Source organism: Paramisgurnus dabryanus, chromosome 15 (genome assembly GCF_030506205.2).
Source record: "Paramisgurnus dabryanus chromosome 15, PD_genome_1.1, whole genome shotgun sequence".
NCBI classification, from domain to species: Eukaryota; Metazoa; Chordata; class Actinopteri; order Cypriniformes; family Cobitidae; genus Paramisgurnus; species Paramisgurnus dabryanus.
In genome coordinates this window covers 10,963,388-10,989,291 of record NC_133351.1, presented here as the reverse complement: position 1 = coordinate 10,989,291, position 25,904 = coordinate 10,963,388, and the positions used below count along the sequence as shown (strand labels likewise).

The window sequence follows — 25,904 nt, the reverse complement described above, 5'->3', positions numbered from 1 at the left end:
TGATACTTTAGCCTGGATTCAAACACAGGTTATATTATTATGAGTAAAATAAACAGCTTTTAAAAAAACTTAAAGGAATAGTTCACCCAAAAATAAAAATAATGTCATTAATGACTCGCCCTCATGTCATTCAACACAGTTTAAGATGTTTTATATTTAGTCCGAGAGCTTGTTGACCCTTCATTGAGAATCTACGTACGGTATACTGTCCATGTCCAGAAAGGTAATAAAAAAGACATCATCAAAGTAGTCCATGTGACATCATTGGGTCAGTTAGAATGTGTTGAAGCATCGAAAATACATTTTGGTCCAAAAATTACGACTTTATTCAGCATTGTCTTCTCTTCCACGTCTGTTGTGAAATGCATGCGCGAGACTAAAATCACGTGACTGCAGTGACACGGATGGCGTACCACACGTCAGACGTGTTATCTGGTGCGCTCCAGCCTTTTTTTCTTTTTTTTTGCGCCCGGGCTTCGTTTACAGTCTGAGGGAGACGCACGCTGTAACTTTGGAAAAAAAAACTTCGCAAACATGTCTGAGGATAACACATCATCCGCGTCACTGCAGTCGCAGTAATTTTTGTTATTTTTGGACCAAAATGTATTTTGATGCTTCATCACATCCTGAAAGCCCAACTGATGTCACATGGACTACTTTGAATTTCATGATGTTTTTATAACCTTTCTGGACATGGACAGTATACTGTACATCGATTTTCAATGAAGGGTCAACAAGCTCTCCGACTAAATATAAAACATCTTAAACTGTGTTTCTGAAGATGAACGGAGGTCTTACGAGTTTGGAACGCCATGAGGGTGAGTTATAATGACATTTTTTTCCTTTCTGGGTGAACTATCACTTTAATCATTTTGCTATTGAAAAACATTTTATATCAAAAAAATGATATAATGATATCATAAAATTTCTCCCACCTTATCTGCAACTATAGATATTTTCTATATTCCCATACATTCTGAATATATTTAAATGCATCATGGCATTGCGTTCTCTATGAATGATGTATTTGGCCAAAACAAGGTTTCTTAGGAGGCAGCATAATAAATGCCTACCAAGTTTTGGAACAGAGCACATGAGTTTGATTAATAGCCAGTCCTAAAATACTGTTGGATTCTTATACCGTAAGAAAACGTGTGGAAAGAATTCAATGGGACACATTTAATTCCTCCCATTGTAATGCGGTCCAGCTACAATATTACCCCACCCCCAAATTCTCAAATCCCCAAAGCCAAAACCAAAACAAGCAACTCCACCTCTTTCCCTCCACAGACACCGACAAAATCACAAGCATGGCTGGTTCTGCAAAGATTTTTAATTATACGCAAATGTTGTTTCTTTGCCCGGTCAGTTGTCAAATCGAGCTTCGTAATTGGTTCGCATTTGAGGAAACTGTTGTTCTTTAAGGAATACTTTAGTAAAAGTTTGTCCACTCTGCCTTGTGGCCGAGCTTTCTACCGCACGGCCCCCTCTACCTGGTGTGAATGGCTCTTCTGTGAAACCGGCCAAGGATCTGCCAGAGGGACCCTGTCTTTGTTAGGTGAATGGGCACAGCTAGACCATCTTAAGGCACACTAATGTACCATGGCCGGACCACAAAGGCCGCGTAGTAATTTGCCAAGCATAATGGCACGTCTTTAATTCGGCCGAGGGGGAAACAGACCTTTAAAAGCGAGCTTACAGATCAGGAGTCCCATTCTAGTTCCTACTCTATTCATATCGTAAAAGGGCTTGTTTTCTTCCGGCTCATTGTCATCCCGAACGAATGTCTGCAAACAACGATGGGTAGAAATGAAAACAACACGGCAGCTCCTGGCCGCACTAAAAGGACACAGAAGGCCATCGGCAGACAAAAGGAGCTTCTTCCCACAAAAGCATATTGATGGAGCCCAGACTGTACAGCTGCAGAAATGATGTCATTTAGCTGGATTAGGTCAGTGGTGGACTAAACTTTTGGGGATGGTGCAATGTAGAGTAAGAAATACATCAGGAGGATGTGAGCATAAGGTGTTGAAATCAAGGATGAAATCCAGACTGGGAAAACTTGGGAAAGTAGGAAATTCACTATCTTCAAACAAATGTGTTCCCTTGGGCAGAGGTAAGGCAGAACCAAAAAACGCAGGATTACAAAACCTGTGAAGAGCAAGTTCAGGTCACAATTCATCCATAATATGAATCATACAAATGGAGAAAATGAGGCCTAGTTGAAGACACAATTTAAGTCTTCCCATATAGCTCAGTGTAGTGATAAAATGAATACACTGTAAGTTGCTTGGGTAAAAGTGTCTGTCAAATGCGTAAATATAAATTATGTAAAAGATTTCTTATTTAAACTGTAAAGTAGATACATTACGGTTGTATTTGCTGTGCTGCCTTTAATTTGTCCTGATTTAAATATTTTATTAGAATAGTTTTGAGTCATTTCTAAGAATTGGGGGGAAATGGCACAATGCAAATCTTTATAGTGTCTAAATAGGTTTCATTTTCGTGCAAAACATAATTTCTTTAGCTGCTTTTTAATTTAAGGATGAAATGAGATATGGTTGCATTTTAATTATGGGAAAAACAAGCAGTCAAGAATCTAACACCGCTATTGATGACAACTGCAAAAATGTGCATCTTCAGAAAACCAATTTTTTAATTCGGTAGAATTTATTACTTTCATACCAACATGCAAAATTGGCAGAGGATTAAGTGGAAGCGAAAAAATGCCTTTGTGATTTGTCAAACACATCAACATACAAGCTTTAATTAGCTTACAAACAGCCAATTAAAAATGTCAGCCTCTCCTACAGTTTCTTTTAAAAGACGGGAAAAGAACCCCAGGCTGTGCCGCTCCATAAATAGCTGCAATAAAAGTTTCAATCGTTTTTTTCTCCGCCAGAATGCTCCTTTTCAGAACACTCAATTTCTGCCATAGAATAAAGAAGTTTGACTTGAAAGGCTCTGTGACTTTGTCCACAGTCACACACAGAGAGCAGAGGGGTTGCAATAACAAAAGCCAGAAAAAGAAGAGAAAAAAAGAAAAGTTTTTCATTCTGGTATAAGTTTTTGTTAAAGGAGAATAGTTTGCCCAAAATTGTACATTTTGTATAACACACAAGCTGACATTCTGAATGACAACAAACCTTTTGCGATATAACAGACCAAAAATAATTGTCACCAAAAAGACACCACCAAAGTGGTCCGTATCATGATTTGTTTGCTATTTTCCAAAACTTCTGAAGACATGCTATAGGTTTGCCATAATAAAAACACCTTTAATTACTGTACAACCAAAAATAAAAGCTGTGTGGTATAACAAACACACCATTTTTTTATGTGAACATGGATGTGTGCTAACACAAGATTCTGTGAACACTGGTTTAATTATCAGACTGTTCCTCACCCAAAACTGAGACTTTTACAATTATAGTGCACTTCTTTTATGGTGCTTTCCACCCTGATCTCACTAGACTTTGTTACTTTTTACGAGTTGGTTAATTTGTACGAAGTAAATCGATAAAAAAACAATAACTAAACCACAGCCCTAACACCAACTGCACAGGGGCAAAAGAAAATCGTACAAAAATTTATGACTGTGGTTGGGCAAATTAATACAGATAAGCCACCACGTAAAATATGTACGAATTGCCATGAAATAGCGTTCATGGCACCAGGGCCTCATTTATCAACAGTGCGTGAAAATATTCTATATTTGGTTTTACAAATGAAATATAGTATGTGCGTAAGTCCAAAAAAATCTGTATTTATCAAACGATAGCACATCAGTAAGTTATCATTATAAAGGGTTCACAGCAGGCGCGGTAGAGGCAGCAAGCACGAGTGATTTACATGTTAAGTCAATGCAAAGACGCGATTAGGCATCCTGCGGCGATGTAAGTGCGGCGCAGATGGCGTTGCCGTGGAAACGCGCAAGTTGAAAAGTCTGAACTTCAGCGGATTTCCTCGCCGCTTTAACCAATCAGGACCTTGCTGTTATAGTGACGTGATTAAAGCGTAACTAAACCTCTGGTCAGAGCCTGACTCCACCCCCTGGCAATATTTGAAAAATGCAAGAAAAGTGGGCAGATCCCAAGGAGATAGAGGGGACGAACTAAGTGTGTGGTGAGATCGTAACAAGGGCGTGGTGATCTTGAACCTGATTACGTCATGAGTCATTTTTTGGACCCGCCATCAAATAGGAAAATTTAACTGCAGTAGCCACCGTTCAACCTGAAGAGGGCAGCACTCAGACGTTTTTACACCATATATTTTAGTATTGAAACACTTTACATCCAAATGTCAAAAAACTTACTAAAATCAATGAACAGCACTAATAAAGCCCCATTCTTACAGATCATTAACTAAAAAAAGTTTTTTTAGGGTTTAGTTACTCTTTAAAGGTAGCGAGCGGAGTCTCAGCAGAGCCGCAGAAGCCCCTCCCATGACGCGTATTTCCACGTGAATGTCTCGAATTATTAGAATTCACTTGCGAATGAAGCAAGTAAACTCAAATGTTCCAGCGTCAAACTTCGTGCGAATAGCACGTTTTTGGCACCTCTACCGCGGCTGTTGTGAATGCACCATTATGCTGCATATACACCAAATGCGGGGCAACATGTTACTTGCTCTAGATTACTCGCGAGATTTAACTTCGTGTCATGCGAATTTTTCACTCGACTTAAATATTTTCAACTTGGGCGAAGACGCGTTTGAGGCGAATAGCGCGTCATTTCGCATCGCCCCACACGAGAACATGTCTCATCGCGTCTTTGCATTGACTTTGTATTTAATCTACTCGTGCAAGTCCTTGAACTCGCATTTTGTGTGAACCCACAGTTAGGCTTGTTCGACTTCATGATTTTGCGAATCACTCTCGCGGTACTTTGATGTCATTGATTCTTTTGGCGCCGCATGAAGTCGAACAAGCCTCTTGTTGATAAATTCCACGTGTTCTTAAGCAACATGCTCGCGCACGGTCATTTGCATTCAGAAACGCCTCCATCTCCTGCTTGTGGGTAATAAATACACACTTCTTTAGACACTGGGGATGATCCTGTGTAGTATCGCTATTCTACCAGCACTAAATTCTCTGCGTAAGCTTGCTTAGAGATGTGCGTATATTCACACACATTTCTACGTATAAGTACAAGTAGGCAAATTCCACACTTTCCACACTGTTTTTACGCACTCATTACGCACACATTTGTTCGTATGCATGGTTAATAAATGAGGCCCCAGGTCTTGCTGAAGTATCACTTTTGCAAGACATTCCAAGTATTTATTTCAAATATTCTTACATTTGTTTTGCACAAAAAAAAAAATCTTTTCAATACATAACTGAACATGGCGTGGAACATCATATGTAAACAATGAAAATGGCTAAGTCCTCAGTAGTTATGTAAACAAAGTACTTCCGTAAACAAATGAAGAAGTTTACTTTGCAGATTGAACAATAATGCATCATGGCACAAATGTTTTAACAGTCTAAACTTGAAGTGAGGAGCTGTGGGCAGATTGCGTTAAAGGAGAAAACTACTCACACAGGCATCACGAGCAGGCCATTCCTGAGACTGCAGAGCTACTGCAGACACACAACGATCCTTCGGTCACCTTTAAAAAAATCACATAGCACATGTCATTATTTTATTAAGAGAGAGGGGGGGGGGGGGTTGTCAAAAAATGGTCCTTCCACTGGAGCAACCTCGTACATCTTTGCAGCTAAAGTGTTCAAATTAGTACCTCAAAAGTACATAGTGATACCAAAAAGTGCATATTAGAACCTTAAAAGGTACAAATTAGTACCTTGAAGGTACATTCTGGTACTTAATGTATACATATCTCTATTGCACCAGTGACAGTTTCTGACTATTTCTGACCATTTTCTCTGACGGTGTGCATTTATTTTGAGGATTGCTTTAGCTTCTGCTGTTTGAACAAAGTTTCCTTCACCACTAAGGGTTGCTGAAAATAAAAGTTTTTGAAAGTGACCTTGCGGCACGCTGTGATGGTACAAGCAGGCATCTCTCATTAACTGACCACAGGGAGCAAGAGCATCCAAGCAAACTGTAAAAATAATTTCCCTGGTCCCACCTCAAACTTACATCATAAAGCCAATGTTGCTATTGTACTGTATGTCAAACAAACTGATTACAATGAGGTTTGGTGCTACATATACAGCGGAGCAGAAACTACAGTATAGTGCAGAAACATTTAAATATGAAAATCAAACTTAAGGTAAATCTAAAACACTTTTTTACACCAGACACTTTTATCCAAAACAATTTACAGTGCATTCAAACTATGCATTTTATCAATAGTATCTGTTTTCCTTGGGAATCAAACCCATGACCTTTTGCGCTGATAATGCAATACTTTACTAACTGTGCAACAGGAACACTGCATGACAACTTATTTTTTCTTGGCTAACTTCAACTTAAGGTGACTTTGGAGTAAAAAAAATCTAAAGTTTAGTTTCATGTGCTCACTTGAAACTTTCATGTGCTCACGCAAAATCTTCATGTGCAGAATTTTTTTTTACGTTAAGTTTCGCGTGCTCGCGTGAAACTATTGTGCGCGCACGTGAAACTTTCGCTTTCACGTGAGCACGCAAAACTAAACTTTAAAAAAAAGTTTCGCGTGAGCACATGAAAGTTTCGCGTGAGCAGATAAAAGTTTCATGTGAGCAGATGAAAGTTTCACGTGAGCACATGAAACTAAACTTTATTTAATTTTTGCTCCATTTCCCCTTAGGGGCTCCGTATGAATCCCTGTGGCCGCCGGCCGTTTGCATAAACTTCTTAGTCTAGTCTTGAGTTAGTCGTGTATTTTTCTTTTAAAGACTAATCATAACTGTTTACATACAGTTAAAAGATAGATTAGTCCAATTAAAATACAAATAGTAAGCCTTGATTAGCCCTAGCTAACTGTTAGTTGGTCTGACTAGTTCTTAAGATACAGCCTAATTTCAGGGCTATTTTGATTCAACTGAGCACAGATTACAACACAAAGCTTGTAAAAGAATAAATCACATGACTTGCAAAACAACCATCTATATACAGCTTCATTGGACGCATGTGTGTTGTCACAGTTACATGCCTGGATCGAAATAAACTTGCGCTCTATGTTTGTTTATAGATCTGGCTAGTGGCTAAAGTGATCTCTGTGACAAATGCCTTATCAAAAGTAAAAAATGTTTTGGTTTCCTAAAGACGATGGGAGATGGCAAGCAAGAATAACTGTGTGAGGAAAGATTTGGAAGAGTTCAAGGATATGTAGCTAACATTGTATACATTTATTTTACACAGTAACGTTAACTCAGCTTTAACTAGAATTTGAACCAAGGTAATTTACTTGTTATTTATTTTCGTATCACTTGAGCATAAATTTATTTTTCGTGTCACCCAGCACAAATTTCTATAAACAGTTTTTTCATGCCTATGGCACGACTTTCTTTATTGTGTCATTTTATCTTTTTTCTCGTAGTTTTTTCTTATTTTTAAATCATTATCGCTTGGGATTATAGGGTTAGATTCTGGGTTTGCATTGGGATTTAATTTTATGCATTGGTTTCTACATGTTTTCTTCCACTTTAAAACTATTCTGCCTGGAGTTGGGGTTAGAGTTGTGGTTTGGGTTAGGATGTCACAGAAAGTGATTTTAACCCCAACCCAGCTCTCGAATTGAGGGGGGCTGGGGGAATCCAGAACCCCCCAAAGGCATTAGGGACCCCCTATAAGATGTCAAAATATACTTAGGGGGGTCCCTCAGATTTTTTTTTATTTAGTACAGATAATGCTGACAAACTCAAATAGATGATCAAAGTCAAAGTTATCAAGCAGTTATTTCTGTGCAAAATAATAATGCGTAGTGTCTATAAAATCATTAATTTCAGTATTTTTCTTGTGATAAATTAACGTTTAAGGAATTGTATATAAAGTTTAGTTTTTATCATTGACAGCAACAATCACAAATTATATGTTATTTGTTGGTTTATTATAAATACTTTGATACACTAAATCTCAAAATTAAATATAAGATTGCTGAACTTAGCCGGCACTTCCCTGGCAGGATCACATTTATTTTTGTTTTTTTAGGTTTAATTATCAAAAGTTTTTTGTTAATTCTTTGTGTGATATTCTGAACATTGGGGCTTTAAAATGTTATGATGAATCATTTGACGAATGTTTATCCTGCCTTTAAAAAGAAAAAAAGAGAGTAAAATTTCACATAAATACCACATTACCAACATAAATTGGATGCATTTAGGTTTACTTTTTCTTAAATAATTTCATAATTACTGTCAGTGGCATCACTGGGTCCTTTTAAAATTTTGCCCAGTCCACCTTAGGGATGCACCGATCCGATATTCTGGATCGGTATCGGGGCCGATCCGGCCTTTTTTGCTGGATCGGGTATCGGACTAACAGGACCGATCCAATTCCGATACTGCACGTCACCCATGGTTGTCACTGACAAGCGATTAAAACGACCAAGTATTATAAGAGCACCATAAACGTTTTTATGCACTATAATCAAAGTCATCTTACACTCAATAGCTTCATGTGAAGGAACAAACGCACATTTAAGATATTAATGTTCACAGAAACGCTGTAACTTACTTGCAAACTGAGTTAATCCACTGGTGAGAAGCAGACGGATGAAAACGCGTCATTCAACACACGCAGACACACAAGATAACTGTAACGTTAGGCTTTATTAAAGATCTGATTTTATAAAGTCTCAGTAAGCTGTTGGATGGATGCAATTCAGTATGTGCTGAGTTAATGCACAGGTGAAGCGGACGGATGAAACGCGCCATTCAACACACGAACACACAAAATAACTGTAGGCTGTTTTAAAGATCTGATTTTATAAAGTCTCCGCAAACTGTTGGATGGATGCAATTCAGTATGTGCTGAGCACACGATGCATCTAATCTCTTTGGGTTTTATTAGTTATGAACGTAACTTTCCTTTGCGGAGCGAGGATTCCCATGTGAAGATGCTTCTAGAGCATCAATGCTGCACCCAGGAAGCGCAGTATGATTTAGACGCACTCACTATGATTTAGGCGCATCAATTCTGCACCCGAAATGTGCATAAAAGGTCCGGTTAAGTGCATAATTCCCAAAATAACCATCTGCACACTAAAGCTTTTTTACTGTGACTTTTTGCGCAAATAAGGAAAATATATTTAGCATACTTATTTGATCAAACGTGTCTATTTTATTTTCTCCTAAACACTGCCATGGTTAATAATTACTTATGTTCTTGTAACTTGTAAATCATTTTAAATTATTGGTTTTTACATTTAAAAGTATAATTATATATAATATAATTATATTATGCTAGATTTAGCAGAAAGCACTATACACATTTATATAGTGTGTGTGTGGGTGTGCATGTGTGTCTGTGAGTAATTTAAATTGTTCAAGAAAAATACAGTAGTATCGGATCGGCAGATATCGGAATCGGCCGATACTCAGAATTCGGGTATCGGAATCGGATCGGAGATGGAAAAAGTGGTATCGGTGCATCCCTAGTCCACCTAAAAAAATCTGATTTGTTCCACAATTGATACACAAATTCGTGGTCGCTTCTAAGTCCTATTTAAATCTCATTTAAAAACGTCAGCGCTCTTTGGCTCTGCTCCTTCATTCAGCATATTTTTCATTTTTTTTTTCGATCCTGGAGCCATGGATCAAAGTATAGTGTACATTAACTGATGACATCTGCATCTGTGTAGTTCTTTAATAAAAAAAACAAAAGTTTACAAAATGTGATGTCGGAGCATAAATTTTTTTTATATTTTTGATGTCATGTTGCATGGTGGGGACCCCCATAAGACCTGATTCAATTCGAGCACTGCCCCAACCCTAAGTGACAATGGTAAAATAATAGAAAAAAACAATGAGAAAAAAAATATAAAATGGCACAATACAAAAAAACTACTGGGTGACACGAAAAATACACACAAAAACCCTCCCGGAAAATCTTGTCAAAAGCACATATACATTAATGAAATATTTTGTGACTTATAACACAAATTTCTGTGAGATTGGGTTGTAAAATAACCACCAAAGCAATGGGTTAGAAATATCTGTGGTAACTGTGGTATAAGCAAAATAATTTACTTCGATAACGCCCATATTTTAGAATAACTCCATGACCCATTGTCAATTATTCGCTGTTTAAAACCGAATGAAAATTAGGAAAGCATAGACCCCCTTCCATAAGCTTCTGTCTACTGGGTGCCAGGCTCTGCTCTTTTCAGTCCTCCGACAATCTAGCAAAGGTTAGTCCAGCTTTGTATAGTGCAAAGCAGAAAGAGAGAGAGAAGGCCAATGGGCCAAAGTAATTAAGGAGTAAATAATGAAGGCCTTTAAGGAACCCTATGATCTGATTGACTGGAGTAGCAAAGCCATGTTCAATAAATCAATTAACAACCACTGAGAGCTCAAGCAGCAAAAGGTCACTGAAACAGAGACAGAGAGGTTTCAGGCACAGGCCTTAGCAACCACAGCATCATCAGCTTTCCACAGGTGGTCCACCTTCTTATAAAAAGCCCTCCGAAGACACTTTGAGATTTACGGACCTGCTTCTTTCTGCACTTTAATTTTTTCAGGTATTTAATGTCTCAAGCACAGCACATTAGTGTATGTTTTGGTGCATGAATGGTGAATAAGAACTTCACCCTGGAATAAATTGCCATAAGTGTCATAACTAGTGCACATTTCATTAAAGATAATCTATGAAAGACCCATTCTGTCAAACTATTAGGAATCCATATACAGTAAGTAACTATAGTTAATGATACATAATAACCATTTATCAAGGTTCTCTTTGGGTAATATCCAGTTTAAGGTTACCTTTCAAAGCTTTACATTTGAATGCTTTTTCAGAGAAGGAAATAAGACCAGGAAATGATTCATTTAATGGCTGACTGAATAAGGCTTATGCATCAGGTGAGACACACAATATAGTCTCAGGAATATGATGTGAGTTACATCAAAGCAAGTTGGCGTTTGGTGGGGGATGTCTGTGTACTCTGGGGGTTATTCTGCAATCGTCCAGGTGTTCACTGTGGGATAAACATTTACTAACAGACTCTGACAAAATTCCCCGGGCTCAAGATTAAGAGAGTCTAGGGAGATTCAAAAAGGAAGAGGTGAGACGGGTATAAGGTTTGATCTCCGAGTTTTAATATGGATGTGACTGCAGCAAAATTATTACATTGCTTCAGCAGTAGTTTACTGACAAAACGAGTGAATTCGCTACTTCAGTGCTTCTTCGCAACCTATTGCTGCTATCCAGTAACCAAAATGGCATACGTGGGTAAATTAATGTCATATTTCATCACAACACACTTGAGGATGGTTGGTATACTGTACACAGGGCAAAGGGTCATGGGTTTGATTCTCAGAAAACACACACTGACATACTGATGCATATGCACTGTACATTATTTAGGATTAAAGCGTCTGCTTTAAATGTAAATGCAGCGTACCATTTAAGGCCGTTTCACACGGTACGCGCCAACCATGAGTGTTTAGTTCTTTTTCAAAAGGAGACGTGCGGAAGCGGCAAAACAGAGGCGGTTACAGAGGTGAAGCGGAGTTGGTCCACACGCCTTGCGCGTGTACCCAAAATCCTATTCCTTCTCCGGACATGGTACTTCATGACAGGTGCCGTTGAAGATAAACATATTTGCACTACATGCTGCACAAAACGCTTCCAATACAAGAGAAAAGCTGAAGCCGCGCGGCGATTTTGCCGCTTACCGCGTGCCGTGTGAAACAGCCATTATAATCAGATTTCAATATGTTGTTCATACTTAACTTTGTGTACATTTTATTTTTATTTTTTTTTTGCATTAAGTTTTGTGTTCGTGTTTTAAAGTTTCTGCCCTATGAGATTTATAAATGATGGTAGGCACACAAGCTGACATACACACTGACTTCCATAGTAGAAAAAAATCAAATACAATGAAAATCAATGGGTTTTGTCAACTGTGTGCTTGCCATCATTTATCAAAATTTCTCCTTTTGTGTTCAACAGAATAAAGAAATGCATACAGGTTTCGAACAACATGAGGGTGAGTAAATGATGAAAAATTTTTATTATGGGGTGAACTATCCCTTTAAGAAGATAACATTACGGCGTTTTAATATGAAATTATTTGTTTGTGTTCACAGAAGTCATGTACATCTTGGATGGCATGAGGGTGAATAAATTGAAAAAATTTTTTTATTTTTGAGTAAACTACATACGCCAACTTAGTTATGCTAACCTAAGCTTTTACACTCTTAGGGCTGTATCATACACCCGACAATGCACAACGCAAGTGTTTTTTGCTAGTTTCATCCCGGCGCAATTATCATTTTCACATTTAGCGCTACATTGTTTAAATAGCAAATGCATTTGTGCCGTATTTTGCGCCCATGCCCGTTCTGGTCTGAAAACGAGGTGTGTTCAGGCACACCTATCTAAAGTCTAAAGTCAATGGCGCAATTGTGTTTTTGTTATTTAAGGAGCGCGTTAGAAATGTGCGCCTATAAACTGGACGACAAAGCGGGTGGCTTATAACGCACATGGATTCACAGCAGCACCAAAAAGCTTTTAAATATAAAAAATTAAAGCATTAAAATCTAAAAGATTATTAATGAGTCTCTTGGACATAAATGAGGACCGTTTAGAGATGTTAGAAGGAATAAAGAGCAGTTTCACCTGTACGCTGTAAACAAATGCATCTGGTTTAAAAAAAAATTAAATGCTACCCCACGGATTGATTGTATATGATGACTCTGTACCTATGGATATGGTGAGATGAGAAACATTTTTAAGTAATGCTTTTTTTTAAATCCATGGCGCTGTCCGAGTGCTGAAACGGCTCTCTGCACGTTTGTAAATTCTTTATCTTTTGTTTGTATTTTTAAAGTAGAAACCTTTTCTTGAATATTTGCAAATTATTTTATGAGATTACAATGATTATATAGGATATCAATACATTTACAGCAATTAAAAGCCTGCTATTTTTACTTCCATGACTAAAGGAAAACGGTTATTAAAGGTTTTAATTTTAAAAAATTATAATTTCAATACAAATAAAAACAAAACAAAATTTTAACATCAATCTTAAAGGTGCAGTGTGTAAATTTTAGCGGCATCTAGTGGTGAGGTCACGAATTGCAACCAATGGCTTAGTCCACTGCTCACCCCTCGCTTTTGAAACACATAGAGAAGCTACGGTAGCCGCCACCAGACAAACATGTCATCGTCGGAGACAACTTAGTAAAAAAAATTGTCCGTTAAGGGCTTCTGTAGTAAAATGGTGGCACAAAATGGTGACTTCCACGTAAGGAGACCCTCGGTGTATGTAGATAAAAAGGTCTCGTTCTAAGGTAATAAACACATACCAGTTCATTATGAAAGGTCTTTATACACCCCTGATAATATAGTTTTGTATATCATTTTGCATTTCTGTCAAGAGATCCTTTTAAAAATTACACACTGCACCTTTAAACTGGTGGTTTTCTTCCTCCACTTAGTTTTTCAGTCTCCAAATTCCGCTTACTAAATAGGGGTTAGGTATAGGCCAGGCTCAACTTGCTTTTAAAGGGGATGAGAGCTGAGACTCTCATTGGTTTATTGCACGTTACGCTAAAACTATTTTTCCTGTCGTTAAATTACCAAGAGTGAGTTCGGACACACCTGTTTAGACCGTGCGCCATACGCTTTAGACCATGTGCTTAGATTGTTAAAATAGGGCTCTTAATTCTGCTGGGTTATTTTATTTATGGGTAAATATTGGACACATGTTGGGTTATTAAATAAACCTATGCATGGTTTTTCAACACTGGGTTGTTTCAACTCATGGTTGAATTAACAACAACCCAACATGTGTTCTTCTGTCCAATATTTACCCAACATTGGGTTAAAAATAACCCAGCAGAATTTAGAGTGAAGTTACCAAATGACTCTAAAGCCATCTTACAAATCAATGCAAACACTTCAAACAATCAAAACAGATATAGGTCAATTAAAAAGCCAGCAAATACCAAATAAAAAATGAACAGACATCCCCACCGTGGTGCCCTGACATATAGCACCAGTGTCATCCTTTGCCAATCCCGCTCCCCTATCTCCACTCAAAACTTTCCTGTCTATGATGTCTAAATAAAGGCCCTAAAAACATGATGAACAGACCATCTATGTCTGTAATGTGAGTATAGCCTTTGTCAGCAGGGGACTGAGCAATGCAGGACACACACAAAAGACAGTCAGTGAAAGACAGTATCTAATGTTAGAAGACCTCCTGGACCGATGGTCCTGTGTGACTGTGGTCTGAAGCAGCGCAGCAGCAGTAATTACACCTCCTACAGTGGATCTAATAACATCCATCCCTGAATGAACCTGAAAAGTCTGGAGTAGCAGCACTTCACTGCCTCAATTCTGTCTGACAAACATGCATACATCTGTCAATACCATATTAGATGTAAAATAATAAATTACATTGCCTAGAATAAAAAAATGGCCTCATTTGATTAAATCGACAGGCTGCTTAAGAGATATAACTCATGCCTAATATTTGCAGCATCCCTCAAATGCTTGATAAGTCACTCAGCAAATGTTCTTGAAATTGCAGTCTGGCTGTTTTAATTAAGGTAGAGTTTATTATGCTGTACTGACTTGCAATGAGCAAATGGATTTTTAAAGTTGGATAAGAGGCATTCAATCTTTTGAAAGATTCTCAGAGGTTCACCTAAGGCAGTTAATAGCAGGTAAACTAGAAATCCAGAAGCAAAATTGTGTACTTAGCTGTCTTTGAAGTTATGTTTGTAAAATAATCAGCATTTCATTCTATTGAACAGTCTATACAAATTTTCTGTGCCTATTTCTAAAGGGTTTCCAGCACAACTATTCACAGCATCAATTTTGAGGTTTTTACATGCTTCGGTTTATTTGTGGAATTTGTGGCATTAGATAAACTCACTGTTATTATCCTTAAAAATGAAATGAATGGCTTTTGTGTCTGTCAGATTCTACTAAGAAAGCAAAATATGAAGCAAATTGGGAAAAAAAGCATTTAAAATCCAACATATTTGTTCCATGATTTTGCTTGCATTTGATATTCACCATTTTTTGTGCATATTTTACAATACATTAAAACCACAATATGTAATATGTCATAAACTATCTAAAAACCACTTGCAGAGTGTGATATATATTTCGTGCAGTGTACTGGCATTATCCCAAAAATTCCCAAGGAAATTTTGTAAAGGAAGTACAGTAATATCTTTTCTATCCTGGGTTTCCAAATGTAAAAACTATGACAAATGTGTTGACAAATGTGGAAGTGGTGGTTATACAGCATTTAGCACGCAGCTGTTGTATTCCTTGCAGCAAATTCATTACGATGGCATAAAATAATGTGATCAAATCAGTGTTGGGTACATTACACAAAAAAGTAATTAATTACTAGTTACTAACTACATCTTTAATCATGTTATATTACATTATTGTAAAAATAACTCTCTCCAAAAAATATTTAATTACTTAATACTAATTATTTCTAAATCCTATTTAGTAATTGATACAAAGATAGGCTTGAAACGGCTCGAATAAATCATATAAAAGTATATTAATTATTCTGGTCACACTTTTTAAGGTCCAATTTCCACTATTAATTACTTTTGCTTCAATAAACTCCTAATGCTTATTAATACTTTGTAAAGCCGTTGTTAAGTTTAAGTGCTAAAAACCAACTAGTTAATAGTGAGAATTGTATATGGCACTAGAGTGTTACCAGTTACCACCACATAAAAAACATGCATTTTAACCATAGACTTACATTTTTTATGTTAAATCTTCTATTGTATTATATAATTGTTCTTCACCATATACACAGTATTTAGTTTAACCCTTATGTGTTGTTGGGGCCATTTTTGTTATTTTTAGTCTTAATTTGGCCACAATGTTCTCTGCGTTTCAGCAAATGGAATGATTTTTGGTGACATATCTTATATTTAAACATATATTAAGAAAATGCTTTGAAATTTTTCATAAAATAAAAAAAATTCAAATAAATGCTGTTATAGTCCATATAACTCAATGTACAAACCTGAAATTAAGCTCTGTTTTTTGCAAAGGCTACTAAAGGGTTAATGGTGCCACATGGTGTTCAACAGTAAAAATGACAAATTTTACCTCTTTGCAAAAGGTAAAACCACAAAGAATCAAGAATGCATGATAATAAGGTGTCATGGCTCTGCAATCAAAACATTTTGTTATAATGGAAGTCAATGAGGAAAAAATGGCCACAAACCATAAATGAGGGAGAAAAAATTAAATCGGATGCTGCACAAAAACTAAAAATGCATCATAGCCAATGTTTTTTTTTTCTCAAATCAGTGGCATCACTTATGAGCTTGCCAATTAAAGAGTTAAAATCATGACATTTTTGGAAACATTTGGTAGTATTGATCAGTACTGAGGTTGATTAACAGATTTATGCAAAAAAATTGAAAAAATATTAATCTGATACATTTTTAAAGCCATGTAATTTAGTGGCCATTTTTGGCCGCTAACAACACAAAAGGGTAGTGAATTGGAACAAGGCTCAAGGGTTAATTGCATCAGAAGTAACAGTAATTAAATTAGTTGAAAAATTAAATTACTTTACTTTTTCAAGGGAAACTTTATTAAATTACAGTATTAATTACTTAGCAACTAGTTACACCCAATAGTGGATCAAATGTACAGGTAATTAAAAAAATTGTTATCTTTTCCTTGAACATGATTAGCGAACTCCATATGTTTCTGGATGGTGAAAACAACATCTCCCATAGTTTCACTGTGCTTCATAACCTCATTAAGCATCTCCTTTTTACTGTTTTAAAAATGCGACCTAGTGATGAAATCCTACATATTGTACCTTTAACAGGGAAATAAACGTTCATGGGGCGATCACATTTCACAGATGTACCAATATTACAAAGACAGCAATAATGAATCTGTATGAATCTCAACATAGGTTCATAGAGAGCTTATCTTAAGAGAAAATGAAAGTGAAGAGGAATTTAATGCAAAGTTTGTCATGAACAAATTCTATGATCGCAAAAAAATACATGCAAATGTGATTTTACAGTAAGGTGCACTAGAAATGTTGAAGCTTTTTCAAGCAACTAAATGCCTAGAGTAAAATTCTGCTTTATAGTTTCAAGCTTCTGTCTGTTAACAACGCACGGAGCATCAACCATCAGCAACATAAAAAGCAGAGATCACAGCCGAGCACTCAACGTTTAAAATCAAAAGTTCACCTATTTCAGTGTATGACAAAGAACTTCCCTCATCTTATTATTAAGAGTTGTGAAGCTAATGAACACACTGGAACTTTCTATAATGAAACAGAATTAAAGTCAATGGATAAATTGTCAATCCTGTGAGTAATTACTGAGTCAGATGAATCACAAAGCCACTGCGCTCTCTCTCCTCATGGACAACGGGATAATTAAGGATTCAGCGTAAACCTCTCGCTTTAATGAGATCATTACAGGAAACAAATAACTCCTGCATGAGAGACCTAACTGTCTTTTGTCAAAGAATCAGGGCATAAACTTGTGCACTTGGCTTGCCAATTTATTGTGATCGTGTTATTCTTTCCATCTGGCTGTTGTTTATGAATGTGATTAATCAAAGTCTTTGAAATATATTACAAAACTTTTTAGCTGGAATGAAAACTTGTTGGTCCTGGACCATTATCCCTATATAAAATACTTTTTTAGACAGGAGACACCAAAAGTGCATCCATCCATCCATCATTAAAGTGATCCATGTATGGGTTAATAAGTGAAACGATAGGTTTGTGAGAAAAGAATGATTAATGTTTTCAGCTCTTATCGATAGTTACGACATATATGTAAATATGTAAACAGACAATAACAACTATGGCGACACATGAAATCACATTGGTTTTCGCAGGTAGGGCTGTCACAATTATGACATTTGGCTGACGGTTAATTGTCTAATAAATTGTGCCGGTTATGACGATTAATTGCCTGTTTTGGGGCTTTGACAATTAATAGTCTGTTTTATTGCTTTTTTGATTTAATTCTCATATTTTTTTTGTTTGTTCACAAAATAATTCACACATTGTTGTGATTATTTAAATTAAATAGTTTGCAAGGTTTACCTGGCATAAATATTAATACACATTATTAAAACACATATTTAAAAGTAATCAGAAACGGTCTCATTTATACAGGCGCTGCAGCTCCCCCTTGTGTTTTTTAGTGTGATGTGCAATTATTGTGGTGATCTGAAATCATTGCATTAGGTCATGATTCGCAACTCATTGCATGTCAGCTATGTCAAGAGGCATTGATGTAACCTACTTATATAATATAATGAAGCCCAGAGGAGGGGAAAAATATTAATAATATTATAATATTATTAAAAATATTATACTATTGACACATAAGTTTTCATTTGTTTTTATATGTTTTTTCTTGTCATTTTAAGTTTAAATGGTAAAACGGTGTGCATGGGGTACATGCAACTCCGGCACTAGGTATCCCGAGAGGCTGGGTGACGTTGTGTATTTTTTACCCTTTCCCAAGCCGAGATCTGGATTAAGTTATGGGGTAGACTATAACACCAACTAAACGTGGATAAATCAAACAAGGATGTCTACATCTGTTCCAAGCTAAGTCAACAACATATTTGAACGTTATCTTTAACAACTCTAACGTAACGTTAGCCTAATATTAGAAAACTTTAACATTAGGCTCTAGCTGCGTTGTACATCATGTCACTTAGCTTCATTAACGTATCTGTAAATAACCAAGATAACGAATGTTATTTGTAAGAGCAATGTTGTGCTGAATGATTCATGTAAATAATGTAGCACCAAACTAACGGAGAAGTACTCTTGGTTAAAGGCGCTCTAAGCGAATTGAAGCGTTTTAGACCATAAAACATTTTTGTTACATACCGGAAACATCTCCTCACTATCTGCTTGCTGCCTGTCCGCTGATCAAACTGTAAAAAAACGCGATCTCTGTAGACAGCCCAGGCTTCACAAACGGCAATATCAACATAGTGGCCAAACCTAGCATCACAAAACAAAACAAAGTATTCCAGCCAATAAACGACAAAAAGGATTTGGGGGTGGGGGTTGGGCGCGTTCATGAAAGCACGGAAGGGAGGGGGAGGAGTTAGCTACGCTCTGTCTGTTTGAAAACAGTTCAAACGTCAACAATAACTAACGTCTCGCAGATTCGCTTAAAGAGCCTTTAAGATGATAAAAAGGCTTGTCCTGAAAATGTATGCAATTTAGACCTGTACATATTTAATTTGATCATGATGGCAACGAGATGCGATTTATCGCGTTTACACTGTGACCTGTACATTTTTGCTTTACATCAATTATTAATATAACCCTCCATTGCACAGTTAAGGCCCTTTTGGTGACTTAGAAATTATATATAGTCTTTCTGTCTCAAAAAACAACAATTGCCTCCTGTGAAATGTCTCCTATTGTGACAGCTGCATAGCGCCCATCATCGAATGTTGATTGTTTGTCCGAGTGAGTGTAGGGGGCGTGGCTTAGCCATAGGTCAATTTCATGGGATCTGTCATTTTGTTGAGGTACAAAGTTGGCTCATGTCCCTATCAACGGTATCTCATGGCAATTCGCAAAAATTTTGCAAGGTGGCTAATTCGTACAACTACATACGTATATTTTTGCCTGTGCCCCTGTGACATTGGGGTTATGGGCAGGGTTTTGTTATTGTTTTTATAATAATCGTACGTTTTTGCGTGATTAACTTGCACAATGTAGTCAACTCGTAAAATATGTAAGAATTCAGGCTGGTCCCATCACGCCTCTACTGTATGTTGCTATGACCGCTGGCCTTGTTATACATTGAACACCATTGTTATCCTTTACTCAGACCAGCCGAAAGCACTCTAAATGAAACTGTGACAGGCGGTTTGGAGTCTGAGTTTCTGTCAATGTCACAATTAAGACTTCACAGGGCATATCTAAAGAGCACAGAGAAGTGATGGAGAATCAGATGTACTCTCACTCTCAGATAAACACCTGTCTAGTTTAACACTCATTAGTGGAGGTGATTTAAAATAGATAAGCAACACATTTACAGATAGTGACAGAAGGCTTGAAGTATTAATGAAAGGCTTGAAGTTAATACGAAGTGTTTTTTTTGCATGAATACACTGCTCCGTCAGATAAACCAGCACCAAACCAGCACAGACCAATACTGCCTTTCTGACTATTATCCAGACTGGTTCGAGTAAAGAATCAGATAACTGATAACAGTTTGATAAAATTGCTTGCCAAAAGCATAAATATATTATGCAATGTAAAGAATTTGTGTTTGCTGCTAAAACAACGTTGACAAATGATCGAAAAATCCCTCTAGGATTTATTCAGCTGTCAACGCTTCATGATCAAACCCTGTTATTGTTAGCAAGCACTCTGGGTACAATAAAAATAATGTTTCTATAAAGCACTCAAAATGGTTTAACGCTGAGTAATTTATGGCTATGTTTCTGGTTATTAAATCTGTCGAGACCCTATCTATCCCACTCATTAAATAAAAGGTATTCTTCAGGGACTGTTAATGGATTCCCATCAATTCAAGATCCCGGACTCTATTTTGCTCGTGGTGACGCTGTAAATCTCCCATGATGAGAGATGTGAGAATAAAACTATATCTGATGTCGGTATTCGATTAACTTCTATTGACAGTGACACCACCTTCCGGGAGGGAGGAGGAAAAAAGACTAAACGCAGCATAACGGCAGCACAAATTGGCCGTCTACGCTTAACAAGCTTCTATTTTATGTCTTGTTTATTCCATTCACAGAACAGTGGCAGCAGTTCTGTCATTTTACAAAACCTAATAAATAGAAGCACGCTTTTGTAAAGTCAAAGCATGGGCTGTCGCTACATTGTAAACTGCTGAGGGCTGCTGGGCTCGATGCCAAATAAGACGCTAAGACATGTTTACTGTTAACAGTTGGAGGGAGATGGGTTGGCAAGGGGGGGCATGGGAAGTTGGCTCATGTCGGCTCAGCGTTGGATCTAAACCTCTCAGTGTCCGCTCTATATGTTTATGGGCTGAGCAGACCACCCTAGGCCAGATGAAATGGAGCTGGCAGCGTGTGGTTAAAAGTGTGATGAGGTTCACCTTAAGCTTCTTTTCTGTTAAGGCGTTTAAGAAATAGAAAGCTTTGGGGCAGTCGGGAACCCATGCACTACACAAATTACAAGTAACTTCTAAAATGAATAAATACTTCCCTTAGCTTTAGGTAGTAGCTGGCTAAATTAGGCAAATGGACACATAAACATTCTTAGGGGCTGTCCACACGGAGACGCGTATCACTGCATACGTATAAATTTGTTATCGTATTGGCGTTTCATCCACACGGATCCGGCGTTTTGGGAGACTGAATCCGCAATTTTTTTTAAACCGGGTCCTAAAGTGGATAAATCTGAAACCGACACCCTTGCGGTTTCGTCTGTACAGCCAATCCGTATATTTTGTGAAGCGAAAACGTCATCACATCACGTTTCGGAAGCGTCACACGTAACAGCAACAACAATAACGGCGGACTACGTGATTGTGTTCGTGCTACAGAAGCTACTAAAGCCTACTAGCTTTATTACAGTAAAATCTATTGCTTTTATGCAATTGTGGTGACCAACAAGCGATAATGGACAACACCATATACGTTGGTTATGCGCATGCTCAAAGTCTTCTTCTCCGTGTATAGTGTATATCTGTGGCAGAATTACAGCGCCCCACACTGGTCCGGCATATATACTACACCGCTTTCAGTCGGTTTCAGTGGTTTCGTGTTTATGGATTATTTTTTTAGAGCAAGCAAAAAAAATTATCGGATAGGGAATGCACCGGCTTCGTGTGGACATAGCCTTAGAAACCATGACACAAATTATTTAAGATTAAAAAATATACCCAAAATAATTAAAATATGAGTTCACGTTTACTTTGTGCTAATACCCTGGTTCCCATTACAGATACACAAAACCTTCAATATTTCCTAATTAATGTTGATAACTACAGGGTTTGCCGCAGCATATTTCAGTTAAGGCGGCCCGCCTAAGCTTGGAAACCCAACCGCCTTAACTAGATCGTCCAAAAAAAAAAAAAAAAAAAAACGCGAGCAGGGAATGAGAAAGACGTGGTCTGGACCGTCACTGTCTGGAGGATAACTAGCTAGTTAATAAAACATCTCATAGAATATCGCAGACGTGCTACACACCACAAGCGTGCATGTGTCATGTCTGGAGGATAGCCAGTTGATAAAACACTGTAAGTGGACTTATGTTTTGGGTTTATTTAAGCCTGTTATTGTATAAGTCTACAGTTCTTGCAATGTTAAAGTAAGTTAGCTGGTGATTTTGTTGTTTGAGCAACCTGCTAGGGTTTGTGCATTGTTTACATGCTACAGTAGTTACATTCCTTTAAGATAATGTAATTAATAGTGGGAAATAAACAGTTTTTACAATTTTTGCGCTATCTATCATCGTTAGAGATCTGCTTTAGTTTGTGTTTATTAACCCTTTAGTTTCACTTCATCACGCAGCTATTCCTGTTAGAGGTAAAAACATTTAATTTATTAATAATCTAGTATGTGTTCATTTTTTGTCATAGTTCCTTCAAAATGAAGTTTTATTTGAGTGTTTTAAAAAGAAATATTTCATTTATTTATTTTATTAAAATATTTTAATTTTCATCATGACACATACCCATTTGATTGCCACGCCCTCGCCCCCACAAAATCTAACCCTAAACCGAAGCGTCAATGGTTTGAAAATAGGAAAAAACAGCTGAGTAACAAATACGTAATAGTGACACTTATTACACGGCTCTCTGGAATGCTTGATTCTGATTGGTCAGTTGAGACATTTGCAGGTTTGTTCTTTTCAAATAATAACCGCTCCAAAGTAATAACGCATAGCCGGTACTACTTGTATGTTTAAAATCCCTCCGCGCCAACAAAGATTACTGTTTGGCACCATCTTGTGACAAACACTGGACAACCACAATTAAGAATGGAAAATTTTGACATTAATTTTAACATGTACGGAAAAAACAAAACATTTAAACAGTGGATAGAAGAACGACAAGACACAGAGAGCTTACTGAGACTGAACTTGACCAGATAGAGCATGACAGCTACGAAGCCAACACCAAAAAAAAATTAAAACTTCTCAAAGACTGGCTAAAACAGAAAAAAATGGACAAATCGTTTGATTGTTTCCTTATCGTTGTAAGTCGCTTTAAATAAAACCGTCTGCTAAATGTAAGTTTATGCATCACAGCCACCACACTAGCCATTAGGTGCGTTTGATTTGATGCGGCGCCACACAAACAAGAGCAATTACAGAAGTCGTAAAGAGCTGTTTTCTCTCAAATCAATCTCGCGATACTTCGATCTCATCCGTCGGTCCATGCGGCGTTGTTTAAAGTCGAACACACTATTATTTTCAATCGAAGGAGATGAAGACATATTATCCAAGCGTTAATGGCAAGGAAAGCCCCTTAGGGGGCATGTACACCAAGGTCAGCGTATGTTTTCAATGGTTTTCAAAGAAAGAGCTGCACTTTTGAAAATTGCTAAAACTTTAGACAAATGAGTGACAAGTGACATCGACGAGCTGAGCATTTCACTCACTCACAGTGGAGGAGAGGTGGGACAAATATCACAACAACCAACCTTGCGCATCGTTCAATGACTGATAAACAAAACAGAAGTATCATAGCAACCAAAGCACTTAGCTGAGCTGCGTTCAGCCCCGACAAAATGTTGCACAATGTTTTTTTAAACATAAACTGTGATGCGTGGAACACCCTGTTGTGATGACCCAAGAGTTGCAACTACGGTTGCAGAGAAGGCCATTCTTTGTGTTCTTTTTCAAATGTTTCCAGAGCCTGATTAAATCGTTATAAAGAAGTGTTTAATACTGTAAAATACGCTCAATGTTACAGTCACTGCCTTTGGCACCCAGAATGAAAGAGAACATCCCAACTTGAACCCATTGTGCGAGCTGTCTCTTTAGTACCAGGTGGTTTATTTACATGTTGCTGTTGATTGGACTGCAGTTTTGACACACCCACCAAACAAAAGAAAACTTATCTCAAACCCGTTGCACACCGGTGAACACCGTTTCCAGGAAACATGTTGATCAACCTGGAAATTTTGAACTTGAACGTGCCCCTGAAGAAACCCTGGCAAGGTCGGAGCCGATGGTGTAATGGGCGGCAATCCGACACGTGGTGCTTTCGCACTTTCGGCGACCAGAGTTCGATTCCCGGCTCATGGTCATTTGCAGATCCTGTACCACTCTCTCCTCCCTTTTCTTTCCTGTCCTTTTTCTCAATCACTGTCAAAAAAAGGCAAAATGGCCAAAAAAGAAACCCTGGCAATCACCCACAATTGGCATCCGCCTGGCGTTTTTAGCCACGTTTGGTGTACTCGTTCACCCGAGTGACAATCACGCAGTGTGAACTATCAAAGACACAATTCATAATCATGCCATGTGAAATGTGTTCTGTTTGAAAATAACATTGCCGATGACCTACAGCCAATAAGAGAGCAACATGCAGGGCAGATGGAAGTTTGGGGAGGAGTTTCCCCAACCATTTCCTCCTCTATAATCTTCTATTCGCTGCAAATGAGCACACATGCAATTTGTGGCTACCATTTTTAATAATAATCTTAATAATAATAGCATGCGTAACCTCACGTTTTTTCCTTGTCACTTCTCGTATGCATTTGGTTGTGAGACGTAGTTCGCGCACCGGGACAAAGTTGCGACTGAACGCTACACCATATAGTCATGAAGTGTGAAAAGATCTGTGACCCGAAAATACGGGCAGTCTAAACTCGGCTTTAGAAGCAGTCGTTTATAAAGTATTTCTGGGAGGTAATAGTACACGATTAAAAGAATAATCATACGACTTTTACGCACGTCAGGTGATCTGTAATTTCCAAAAACACCTCCTGCAAGCATTAAATATTGCAATATATGGTAGTTTTTGTCAAATTTTGGCATATTTTTTATTAGCGGTTCCAATTTGCGCAATTTCAAGGGTAATGGAAACACAACAACTGACAGCTCAGAGAATGAAAGGAAATATTCAAGAGACATTTACATTTACTGTTGAGAGTTATTGATATCGAATATATGATATTGGCATATATGGACATGTCTCAAGAACCTATTCATTGATATCAAGAGATATAAAGAGAGCTAATGGGCTTCTTATATTATCCTGCTGAAGTCTGGTGGTTTATTAGTATTCTGAATAACATGCCACTTATGTCGGTCAATACAGTTGTGCCAGACAGACAGTATATATTGGATCTCAAAGAGAAAAGAAATTCAGACTGAAAAAGTAAACCTTTTCATATATGTTTTGCTTCAGCTCCTTTAATCACAGACAGAAACTTAAAAGCAAGATAAAGGTCCTGCATTATTTACACCCACAAAATCGATTGTTTCCTTATTTTGGTACATTTTTTTGTACTCTAGGGACTTACTGCTCGAATTTGCTGATCGACTGAACCTGTTATCTACTGTGCTCGCAAAGAGCTCTCTCTCCACCTCTATCCAGGCCTTTGTACTTTAAAATGTGTTGGCATGCAGGTCCGTATCCCCCTTAAAACTTATTCCCCTCTTAGGAAGTTTTCAATGGGGCCCTTGTCCAATGCATAGCACTCCAGTGTTAGATGGGGAGGTCTGCAAAGAGACATACTTACTTTAAAACATCAAACATTTTGCTAGCCTGTGTGGCACTTGCAAGGATTAGTTGTCTCTCAAGGGTGGACAGTGAGTTGTGGCAGGATACA

The 25,904-nt window shown here is 37.6% G+C and overlaps 2 protein-coding genes across 5 annotated transcripts in view; both read right to left on the bottom strand.

Annotated features, from left to right (window-relative positions):
* The window catches only part of hspbap1 (hspb associated protein 1), a 464,289-nt gene that overhangs the window by 259,090 nt on the left and 179,295 nt on the right, over positions 1 to 25,904 (bottom strand). The gene's annotated exons all lie outside the window — the stretch shown is intronic.
* sema5ba (sema domain, seven thrombospondin repeats (type 1 and type 1-like), transmembrane domain (TM) and short cytoplasmic domain, (semaphorin) 5Ba) overlaps positions 1 to 25,904 on the bottom strand; it is a 199,692-nt gene that overhangs the window by 156,295 nt on the left and 17,493 nt on the right. For 3 of the 4 annotated variants that reach the window (XM_065251983.2, XM_065251986.2, XM_065251985.2), the window contains exon 2: positions 5,544 to 5,613. The exons of the other annotated variant lie outside the window; for it this stretch is intronic. The gene's annotated coding sequence lies outside the window, so the exon portion shown is untranslated. The remainder of the gene's footprint in view (positions 1 to 5,543; positions 5,614 to 25,904) is intronic. 4 annotated transcript variants of the gene reach the window in all.